At 37.4% G+C, this 12,552-nt stretch overlaps 1 pseudogene; it reads right to left on the reverse strand.

Annotated features, from left to right (window-relative positions):
• Positions 1–2,737: 2,737 nt before the first annotated feature.
• On the reverse strand, positions 2,738–12,259 carry LOC121259900 (annotated as a pseudogene).
• Positions 12,260–12,552: the final 293 nt, after the last annotated feature.

The following is a 12,552-nucleotide window of genomic DNA, read 5'->3' on the forward strand; positions in this document are numbered from 1 at the left end:
ACTTAGGAAACACTTCTTCATAGCTATGGGATCGACTCCTCTCTACGGATGAAAATTCTCTCTCTTTTTTATTTGCCCTAGTTCAGGCTGGTATTGTTCACGGGGTGGACTACTAGTATCACGAGCGTAGCCACTGGTAATGGGTTCAGATGGATGAACAAAAGTGTTTGGTTGGAAAGTTGGGCCTAGTAGCTTATTTGGTATTGAGTTGAAAGTTAGGCAGGCTCTACCTGACGGGCTGACTAGAAGAGAAAGTTTTGGGCTTAGAACTAGGGCTTCAGTTGGGCTTTTCTAGTTTTTGAGTTGTGTTATTAGAGCATTGACAATGGACTAGCCATTTGCCAATGCAAGTCCAAATTAAAAGCAAATGTAAGAAAAAATATCTACATTGGCCTAGCTAAACTCGCCAAGTTTGAGATTTATGCTACAGTAATTCTTAGCTCATCGCCAGACTTAGTGAGGTACTGTATACGGATCAAATTCTTATTTTATCATTTCGTTGCTCCCGCTCACTCTTTCCCTCGGATTTTCTGTGTATTGATCCCAAAACCCTCCATTTCATATTTCTTTTCTTTCTTTCTCCCGAAACAGGTTTGATTTCTTTTCTTCTTCGCCATTTTCTTTCATTCTCCCAAAACTTCTCCCTTCTTTTCTTCTCTTTTTCGCCATTTTCTTTCTTTCTCCCGAAACTGCATTCTCTTCTTCGCTTGTTTCTTTCTTTCTCCTGAAACTCTCTTCTCTTGTTCAGAAACATAGCAGGTCTTCTCCGCCTTCTCTCCACTGGAAGTGTCGGCTGGTGGTAAGTTTTCTCTGTCACTCACGCACACTGTGAGGGTCTCACATCCCCGATTTTTTAAACACGCACACACTCAGATTTCTCTTCCTCATTTCTTTGCTTTCACATGAGGAAATTTTTGGGTTTTAGAATACCATAGTTGGAGGCGATTTTCATCACTAGACCGTGTGGCACGCTCGTGAAACCAACCGATCCCCATGTCCGGGTTTAAGTATGGAAAATCTGTTTTGCTATGCATTTTATACAAATTTATTGAATACTTGAATACAATGATTGTATTTCTTAAAAGCAGGTAAGAATGTAATAGTTGTCTTTGTTTACTGAGTGCTTTATGGATTGTGTGGACTGTGTCTTGTGAATTTGGACTTGAATTTGAAATCTTGTGAATGTGGACTTGAATGTGCTGGAATCTTGTGAATTCCTTTATATAAATTCAAAGTATGAACATTAAACATGAAGTGAATTTGGACTAAAAGAACGTAGATTTTTTTTCAAAAAAATTTAAACATGAAATACTCTTTTTTCACAGGTTTTGGAACATGCTAATTAAGTTGATGATCTAATTCTTTAAATTATCTCTAAAATTTTTTTTTGTCAAATATTATTAAAATATATAATATTATATTATTATTTTGATTTTAAGATAGCTAGTCCAATATAGACTCACCTAGTTAAAAGTTAATACTATAGCTAAAAATTAAGATTCTAGCCAAATTTTGCGCTTGGCTTTGCCAATGCTCTTAGCTGGTTGAAAAAGGATTGTTCAGGCCCAGTTCTGATCCCTACCGCAGGAAAGTTGACTCTAGTAATTCCAATTCGAAGTAGTTATTATTTAGCAAAATATACTACACACATTACTAAAATACATAGTATATTGGATTCAGAACTTACTCTGCAATATTAGTTTGGAAAAATTAAAGTATGATTGGAACTTCAATTCTATCTCGCAATGCCACGTCATTAAAATCACTTATCCAAATACTAATTTCTAATGGCAAAGCATTGAGTTACAAAACCAGAGTACCATAGAAATTACAATAATTACTGTTAGACCAGATTGATTATCTTTGACATTACTTATATTTGGACCTCTCAAAAATCAAAATGACCCAATTCCGCATGCTAGAACCCACAACCTGCTTCGAATAACGTTACAAAAACACCGCATCAAAGCGTCATTTTGCCTATTGTTAGAACTAGTTAACAAGATATAAGGCATTAGTAGATAAGTTTCTGATAATTACTCCTAAAAATTAGCTATCTTCAAAGAATTTCAAATTATGATCTCTCGATTTGGCCTCAGTCTGCGGTTTGAAAGAAAAACAACGCGGAAAATGTGTTTCCAAACTCTACTTTTCATTCCTGAAAAATCACTTCAGTCTTCAGTTCTGATTTACTTTTGGTATCATAATTTCATTGTCAACCCTTTGCAACTCGGGCTCTGTGCAAGAAAAAAAGAGAGAAGATAAACTATCTCCGCTCATTCAAATGTACAACCAATCATCCTTCATTTTTTTTTTTTTTTGGCACCGGATGTCTGAGAACAGCATCCCTACTAATCCTGGGGTGCAAAGTCTCTCAGTAAGAAATTATCCGCAAGTGCACATTGGGTAATTCAAGAAAAAAATCTCTCAATCCGATAGCCCCTAGAGATTGTTTGCACCCAAGAGGATTTGAAACTTAGCCAATCATCCTTTTATTGATCTGATCCTCCCAAGAGCACAAGTGGCTCAGTCCCTATCAAGTGAGGCTAAGTAATTTCCTATCATTTCGTATTCAGCTTCCCAAACTCCAATCCACCTCCCACAAAGGAAATATTAAAACTAACTGTCAATTTATGAAAATCACCATGTTTCTAAATTACTTGGCTAGCCCACTTATTAACTACAGAACTGAGGTTTATCGAGATCAGGCAAATACTTACTTGATACTTTTGACATAAAACTAAAAATGAAAAGTGGTAATTACTATTAAAGCAATCAGAACAGCGCTATAAACAAATCACATACAGGTAAAAGCACTCAAACGTCTCTCCTAACAACTTGTACACGAGCAAGATCCCAGCGCTTATATCAACATCAACCATTGCCATGAATCTAATGTCAGTCGAAAGCAGCAGCTCAATTCCTCCAGTCACAAGATGATCACTGCACTTGGACTTCACATCATGGTTGTTTGTAAATTATAGCAACCGTATAATCCTAAATGCCCCTCCTTTACAAGGATCATAAACTTTGACCTGTGCATAGCAGAAGCACATGAGAAGTCAAATCGAAATGAGACAAACTGGTAGCTCATGAGTAAGATGAAGTCGATATCAAGCAACCAAATCTATTACTTGAATTGGTTAAGCAGACTAGTACCTTCTAATCAAAATTAGCAGGTATGTCTATATCATTATCTGAAGGATTACCGAGCTCAACCAAAGGTTCCTGCGAGCACAACAACTTCAACATGAAAAATTCTTTCTTTGAAAGAATTATAACCCCGACTTTGTTTAAAAAATCTGAGATTTTTTTTTGTAAGTAAACTAAAATTTTATTGAATCAAGTGAATAGGCGAAGCCCAAATACACAAGTAAACAAAGGAGAACACTTAATAACAGATTAGGAGCTAGAAATGGATACAAGAAAGTCATGAAAACTAGCCCCATTAAAGACAATGGTGGAGGCCCATAAAAATAAGGTAAAAAAATCTGAGATTTTATATCTACAGTAGCAAATTAATATGATGCATGTAGCAAAGATATGCACACTGCTATAGAAATGATAGCCAAGAAAATTCGTTAACTTTTTAATATCTCCGGAATTTTTGGCACTTGGACAAGTATGGAACCAAAGGGCAGAAGAAATAGGGCGTCACTTTAAATGTGTTTGGTTTGAGGGAAGTGGTGAGAAGTAGAAGGAAGATAAGTGCCATAAACTACATGGAAGTACATCCTGGTGGAAGTGAAAACTAGGAGAGAAGAACTTCCCACTGGACCCACTTTTTATTTCTTGCCACTCAAATTGATGGGAAGTGAGTTCCGTTTCATCTTCCTTATAAAATGTGACAAACTATTAAGTCAAACGTATACATGGGTTTAGAAATAGCATTTTACATTTGATATAGTTTATGTACAGGGTTTCCAACTTCCATTTTTTTTTAAAGCTCAACTTCCATTGGGAAGAACCAAACCAATTCTCTTCCCAACCCTTCCATTCCCAACTCCTACCTAACTCAAAAACCAAACATCTTATTATTACAAAGTAATGATTAAACTAAAAAAATAATCAGTACTATATTTTTATAGATAATTTACTAGCATTTTGTAAACTACCCTTCGTAATTAACTAATACAGAGCATTACGGCTATTGTACCTGCTCCTCATCAGTGGCTGAGGAATGGACAATGCCCATGGGAAGAGTACCTGCAAGATCTGCAGCAGTTTCATGCAAATCCTGCACCGCATAGAATTTAAAATTACCATGGAAACAAGTCAAATAAATATTAGGGTCTAAAAAATAATTTCTAAGAGATGAAAGGGAAGTCAAAGCCAGAGGTTAGTTGTGTCGTAAGCTAAATAATTTCTAAAAAATATTGATATTCTAACAAGATAAATATATTCAATTACATCTGTGTTATTTGTCCTAAAAATTTCTATCATACTTATTGTCCACTAATTTAGTGCAATTAATTAAATGTTTCATCGAGGCCATAAAAAAAAGTAGTCAAGAATCTTATATAGGAAATGGATTACCATATATATAATTACAGCAAATGCAAAATGACTTCACTACTTTCTATTCCACTATCAACAGAATAAAAAACATACGTACTTCCTCATCAGGGTTGACAGAAGACTTATTGGATCCTTCAGTTACTGCCTTTTTGCAAGGGTCTTTAGGAGTTTCCTGCATGCCCCATAAATTAGTTTAGAAGGTAGAAACAAGCTTTCCTGATTCACTTTCAAGGTATTTGAACAGATGAGAAGATATAATACATGATCATCCTGGTTGTCACATAAGTCTGTGTCTGTAATTGATGGCTTGATGTCGACTGGGGTTACCTGCAGGTCCCATCACAAGCCTAGGGTAAATCAATCTTCACAAAAATCACAACATGACCACAAAAAAACTAATGGGAACAATTTAACATTGTGTACCAACTAGATAGATGCGTTGACCAAATATTTTTTTTCAGCAATTCCAAGAATTGCAATAAAAAATTTAGGACCATCCAAAAAATGCAGACCAATATCAGAAATATTAGGTTATCTTGGTGCATATGCCTCGAATTTTACAACCACACTCCCCCCTCCCTGCCCCATTTGCTGGGTTTTCCCCAAAAACGAAAAAGGGAAAAGGAATTGTATGATAAATGTAGCCAATTTCGAGCTCAAAATGAACAGGAAAATCATGAAAACAATTATCCACCATATTATTGTGAGCTAGACTTCCAAAGAAAATATGCATTCTGTAGAAAAAGTGTTGCAGCTCTTTCTAGTGGTACGTACAGGTTCAATATGGTCCGTGGAAACATTCCTCCCCCCTTACTGAGATCCCTCAATGTTCCCTGCACATTCAAGAGACTGATTAAGAGAATAATAAAATACACTAAAGGACACATCCATAACAATAGCAACAACAAAACTCAAGCTGAAGCCATACACAGATAATAACAATCCGTTCTAATTTCTTTTTTTATCAGTAAGCAAATTTTTATTGATAAAAAAAGTAGGCATAAGCCCAGGTAAACGGGACATATACAAGAGCAACGCCTAGGCGTGCTAATTTAGAGATACAAGGAATTCATGAAATGTCATGCCATGGAAATCAATTACAATCGACCAATGGAGTAAAGTATTGAAAAACAAATTTCTAAGCTCATCCATTGATTGCTCTTGGTCTTCAAAACTTCTTGCATTCTGCTCCCTCCAAATGCACTACCATAGACATATAGGTATCATCTTTCATATGGATGCAATTTGAGAATTGCCCCGAATACCTCTCCAAGAAGCTAGAAGGTCACATACCCTTTTCGGCATCACCGAAGCTAACCCCAATCGAGCAAAGACTTCATTCCACAAGGTCATGGCAATCTCACAATGTAGTAGTAGGTGGTCAACGGACTTTCCGCTCTTCTTGAACATATAGCACCAGTCCATAACTATAATACAACGTTTCCTCAATCCGTTCTAATTATCTACTAAAGCTGAGGCATGCTATGACACTCGGTCACAACAGCACTCTTTGCACAAGTAGGAAAGTACAGAAAATAGATGACAAACTATAAAGCATTTATTACCAAACAAATCATGTAGAAGAGTCAACCAATAACCAAAAAAAAAAAAAGTAGAAAAATATTGCAACTACGTGTCATATAACTGAATACAATATGTACTGTCCAGATGTGAATTAACCTATCAAACAGATGATAGAACAGTCCTTGCACTAAGTACCATAAAGCGTAAAATCAGCATAAGCCAACATTATCATTAATACCCAAAAAACAAAAAATCTGAATCTCTTAAGAATCAGTAATGCACACAACTTTGAAAGAGTCATAGTAGTTTTAGGGTACAGAGATTGAGAGTTGTTTATATCACACTCCCTAAAATAACCATCCACTGCTCTTAAACTCTCACAGGTACCACCTATCATAGCATCAGGTGAGAAAGCTAGTAAAGGACACACATACACAGAGCCAAGATGAGAAAATAACGTCCAACTATTCTTCACATGACATCAACTCATGCTACCAACAGCAAATAAAACAAAACATATGCATACAAAGTGCCAAACCATACAATTCCATGCCGAAAGAATGCAACTTCAAAATAAAACCTTATTTGCCCACATTAGACCGCATGCATTACATAAAGTCCTTGGTCCAGCTGGCCCACGACGCATTGCAGGAGTATTATTTTCACCAACTCCACAATGTTGACATCTACGTAAACTGGAAATGAAAATTCCACAAACAAGAAAAACATAGAATTTAGTATTGCTATCGAATCAAAGAGGTTACAAAACTTGGAAGTACGCAACAACCAGAATAGACTTTGTACTCACACAGTTTCTGCAGTAGGAGTACCATCTTGAAGGCAACTCTGAGCAGAATCCCAATTTGAAGTAGTGGGACTTTCTTTCAAGGATGCAAATTGTCCATTCTTACGGTGCATCCTAGCAGAATAATAGTAGAGAGAGAATCATACATCAGTAAAGTTGTAATGATGTGGAATAAGAATGCTATAGCTTCCCATAAAATCTGAAATCACAGATCTCAAATGCACCAGGGCAAAGTAAACCAACTTTTTCCACTCCTAGAATTTTGCACATTCTCCTATATTTTGCATTTGGATGTTCATGCACCCATATTTAGCCAAAAGGATCCAAATGGTGTGGCAAATACCAAGGCATACAGAAAACAATGCTACATATTTCTACATCGAGAGAGGTTCAGATTGTGTAAAAGTTTACATGGTGTGCTATTTTTTATTTCTTAATTTAAGAGTGCAAGGGGTGGTTGGAAAACACGAAAAGCAACATGCATGAAAAATACGATCCAGCATCCAATAAATTGATTGCCTCTGTAAAATACTAGAGTTCACTTACAAACACACAATTTTTGCATGCGTTCATTATTTAACATGTTTTGATTTCCTGGCATTTCTTTCCATCAAAATAATCACCCATGTAAGATCATAAATTTCGGATAAACCTAGCAGTGAGCATATAGAGTAAAAGCTCATCCTAAACACTGAGATGTATCTTTCCTTCCATCTAAAAATTCAGCCTTGCCCAAGAACAAAACCTAAAGTTTATTACTTTCTATTAATCAGTAAAGAAGATGCAACGCGATTTCCTTCCCTTGTCTTTTTCCTTTCTTTTCTCTTTTTTCCTTTTAAGACGAAATAGATTGAAACCCAAATGCTGAGTTTCAACTAAAAGTAAGAAAGATGTAAAACATTGAGTAATAAATCCTTTGAAACCATTTGACCCAATTACAACAGTTTTATGGTAACCCCTCTTTCATTTTAGCCAGTAAACTGAAAGCTTTGAAAATGACCTTAAGCTTTGGAACATACACTCCTTTGGAGATTGAGGGAGCGTAAGAAACGCATGGTGGATGAATTACAACAGGGGAAGTGTATGAGGTAGTGAGACGTATGGTCAAAGATAAAGCTCCCGGTCCAGATGGTTTCTCGATGGGCTTTTCCCACTCTTGTTGGGAAGTAGTGAAAGTAGATTTAATGAATGTGTTTCAGGAAGTTTCATTGGTTGGGAAGTTTGAGAAAAGCATAAATGCCACTTTTATTGCGTTGATCCCTAAGAAGATGGGGGCGGTGGAGATTAAGGATTTTCGACCCATCAGCCTGGTGAATGGAGTGTATAAAATTATTTCAAAGGTTCTGGCTAACAGATTGGGGGTGGTTCTGGGGAAGATTATCACGAAAACACAAAATGCTTTTGTTAAGGGGCGACAAATCTTGGATTCAGTTCTTATTGCTAATGAAGGACTAGATAGCAGATTGAAGGTTGGATCTACAGGGATTCTGTGCAAATTAGATATGAAGAAGGCATATGACCATGTAAACTGGGATTTCCTCTTGTATGTGCTGGGTAGATGTGGCTTTGGGGTGAGATGGTGTACTTGGATCAGGTGGTGTATCTCTACGGCCAGATTTTCAGTCTTGATAAATGGCTGTCCGACTGGCTTCTTTAGCAGCTCTCGAGGTCTCAGACAAGGAGATCCTCTGTCCCCACTCCTTTTTGTTATCGTTATGGAGGCATTGAGTAGGATGATATCGGCAGTGGTCACGCATGGGTTGGTGGCTGGTTTTCCTATTGGTGACCCCAATAGGGGTACTATTATTTTGTCTCACTTACTATTTGCAGATGACACCCTTTTATTTTGTGAGGCTGATCACAACCAGTTGAGGACATTGAAGGCTCTGTTATTATGCTTTGAAGCAGCGTCAGGCCTGAAAATTAATTTTGACAAGTCAGAATTAGTACCAGTGGGGAATGTGAGCAATACTAGGCAGTTAGCTAGCATTCTTGGGTGTAAGATAGCTTCTCTTCCCATTACCTATTTGGGATTACCTTTGGGGGCTGTTGCTAGGGCCTCATCCATTTGGGATTCTGTTATTGAAAAGATAGGAAAAAAATTGGCAGGATGGAAGAGATTGTATTTGTCGAAAGGTGGCCGGGTTACTCTCATTAAGAGTACCCTTTCTAACTTACCTACGTACTTTCTATCTTTGTTTCAATTGTCTGTCAGTGTAGCGGCTCAGACTGAGAAACTGTATCGTGATTTCCTATGGAGTGGGATAGGGGATGAATTCAAATTTCATTTAGTTAGCAGGGACAACGTGTGTAGACCAATCTCGTCAGGTGGGTTGGGCATAAAGAATTTGAGAACATTAAATCGGGCTTTGCTTGGGAAGTGGTTATGGCGGTATAATTTGGAAACCGGAGCTCTATGGAAACTGGTGATTGATTATAAACATGGAAGCTTATGGGGGGAGGGGGGGGGGGGCTGGTGCACAAAAGAGGTAATTGGGGCAAGTGGAGTAGGGATATGGAAACACATTAGGTGCGGGTGGGGGGACTTTATTACTCATTCTAAAATGGTGTTGGGGAGGGGATCCCGTATTAAGTTTTGGGAGGACATTTGGTGTGGGAGTGAGGCCCTAAAGGAGGCATTTCCAGCTGTTTTCCGTGTGGCTCGCAACCAGGAAGCATCCATTGAGGACCTCATGATTATATCAGGGGATCATGTGCAGTGGAACGTGACATTTAGTAGAGCGGCACAAGATTGGGAAGTAGACATTTTTGAAGCCTTTTTCAGCCTCATATATTTTGTGAAGCCGAATAGACAGCAAGCTGACAGCTTATGGTGGAACCCGACGGGTAAGGGCATCTTCTCTGTTAGATCCTTCTATAAGTCCCTTTCCCACACCACAACCATTCAGTTCCCATGGAAGAGACTTTGGAGAAATAAGGCGCCTCCGAAAGCAGTTTCCTTTACATGGACAGCAGCATGGGGGAAGATTCTGACCATTGACAACCTGAGGAAGCGACGGTTAGTTATACTAGACTGGTGTTGCTTGTGTAAGAGATCAGGTGAGACAGTGGATCATCTATTGTTACATTGCGAGATAACGAGAGCCTTGTGGGTGGAAGTTTTCAGTCGAGTAGAGTTACCCTTCGTGATGCCAGAAACTGTGGTTGATCTGTTGGCCAGTTGGACACTCCCGAGAGGCATTCAACAAATTAAAGAGGTGTGGAAAATGATTCCGATCTGTATCATGTGGTGTATTTGGCAAGAGCGCAATGATCGGACTTTTGAAAACAAGGAGCAGTCGCCGGGGAACTTAGAGCTTTACTTTTCCGTACTTTAATGTTATGGACCATTGCTATAGATTTTAATGGCCTGAATGTACATGACTTCTTAGCTTCCCTTTCGTTGACCTAGATAGGTTTTATCTCCTGTATCCATCTTGTGTACTTGGGTTTTTGCCTATCTCTATTTATAATATTATCGATTACTTATAAAAAAAAAAAAATTCAAATACTAGAGAAATATTTTTGATAATTAAATACTAGAGAAACATTCTTAAAACCAAATACATTATTATCAGTGAAAATTCCAAATTACTAAAATTGTAGGAATTAATGACAAATAAACATATTTTAATGAATTTATCATACCTTTGAGCAACTTCTTTTCGCACAGTGTACCGAATTTTCTTGTCAAAACATCTCTCTTTCCTTTTTTCACGGAACCTGACCAGTGATGCTATTCTTCGTGAAATATTCGAGCGCTTTGCAGTCTCACCCACACCCTATGAAGAGGTGGATAAAGCATGAATATTAGCACAGAAAATGCAAAATCTAGATTATTGCTTTCATTAGTTTCAAATTCTGTGATACCCTGTCATTTTGATTAAAAGGTACTTCAAAGGTGGGCACACCGGTTGGTACATCTGGTCCTCCTAAAAGCAAGAGTACTGCTTGTACCTGTTATGTAAAATCCAACAAACTGAAGCATCCTTCAAAGAGTCTTCAAATAGTCAACTAAAAAATTGAACAGTTGATAACATCACTTTCAATGACAGGAGCAAACATGAAAAAAAGAACATATAGTAAGATTTGAATGAAACTGCAGCTATATTCAGTAGAAATGAATAAATTCATGCACAGAAAAAAATACCCAACTTCCAGAAAAATGTAATGGGAAGCTCAGGGAAGGTATGTTTCAAATTGTTATGCTGAAATGCTACTATTAACACTTCAAATATTTGAAAGTTACAACAGAGTTTTCTTCATTCCAACAAATAACTCTAAAACCATTGAGTTGAAACGGGAATCCATGACCAGAAGACAGAGTGCGATGGACTCGATAACAATATGCACAGTAACGAATATATTTTTTAGAACTGCTAGTAAAGAAACGTGCGAATATACCAAAAAGTCATATAAAGTTTAAAAAATAAAAATAAAAAGCACAAGTAATCGTTAAACACCCGAAATTTCCCCATTTTCTTTTCTTTCTTTCCCTTTTTTTTTTTTTTTTTTCTTTTTTTTTTTGCTGGGACCGCGTTCCTATAAAGTTTCATTCTTGACAACCCCAAATGAACTCAAAAAACAGAAATAGAAGTACCGATCCTAAAACCACTAGGTGAACGAAAATTAATTCCCCCATTAAAAATTAAAAATTCTCCCTAAACCCACTAACCGCACAAGAAGAATTACAAGGAAAAAACGTTGTTCTTATTCATTGTACCTTAAAAAATGGTCTTATTCATCTATGCCAACAAAAATGAAAACAAGATTAAAAAAAGCCATTGAGTTGCTCGACCGAAAAAAAAAAGTTACCTTTTCAGGCGTCACCGCAGGGAACACGTAGACCTCGCCTTCGAAAGAGAGAGTAAGCTCACTGGTCCGAGACGCCATAACCACCGCTCCTCCTCCTCCTCCTCCAACTCTTACTCCACCATGCTCCGCAACGCTCACAGAATTCATGTGAGCATCTTCCACGTCATCCATAGCATCGTCACCACCATCCTCGTAGTCCCCCTCCTCGTCCTCGATCCGTATGGGGCACCGCACGTGGTCCTCTAAAGGACGCGCCTGCAAGGGCTGTGGGTTGGCAGCCGCCATCCACCGGAATCAAAACTCTGCCAGCACGAACCGTATCGGAACCGAAGCACAACCCCAAACCCTAAGTACGGGACCTGTTCCATCGAAGAAGAAACATGGTTTTTCGTCACGGTCTAAAAAGGAAACCCTCACCCTAACTATGCACAAAGATTGGATTCGGAGCTCGAAGAAAGTCCGGAATCGAAGAGGACGGGGGAAAAAAAACTACCCCGAAATAGCTAAGATTCGCAAGGTGTGCCCCTGTGTTTCCTCGAAGAGGCTCAATTGGGTAATTTTCGCTTTTCTTTTCTTTTTAGTTTGAACGAAAGAGAATTTGACTGTGTTTTTCTTATATATGTCTAAAGGGTATTCTTGTGTGTTGCTCGTGTGTACGTACATATAAGAATTTGTCAGAAATTATTATTTTATTATCTTGATATTAGATAATTGAAAAATTTATAAATAATATTTATATATCACACTTTCATCTTATTTTATTTATATTAAATAATATATTATACATTCATTACTATTAAATAATAAAAAAATATGTAATTATTTAATAATAATAAATATATTATATATTATTTAATAAGATAAAAATAAAATTGTAATATGTGTTGAAT

The sequence above is a fragment of the Juglans microcarpa x Juglans regia genome, chromosome 4D, assembly GCF_004785595.1.
Source record: "Juglans microcarpa x Juglans regia isolate MS1-56 chromosome 4D, Jm3101_v1.0, whole genome shotgun sequence".
Classification (NCBI taxonomy): domain Eukaryota; kingdom Viridiplantae; phylum Streptophyta; class Magnoliopsida; order Fagales; family Juglandaceae; genus Juglans; species Juglans microcarpa x Juglans regia.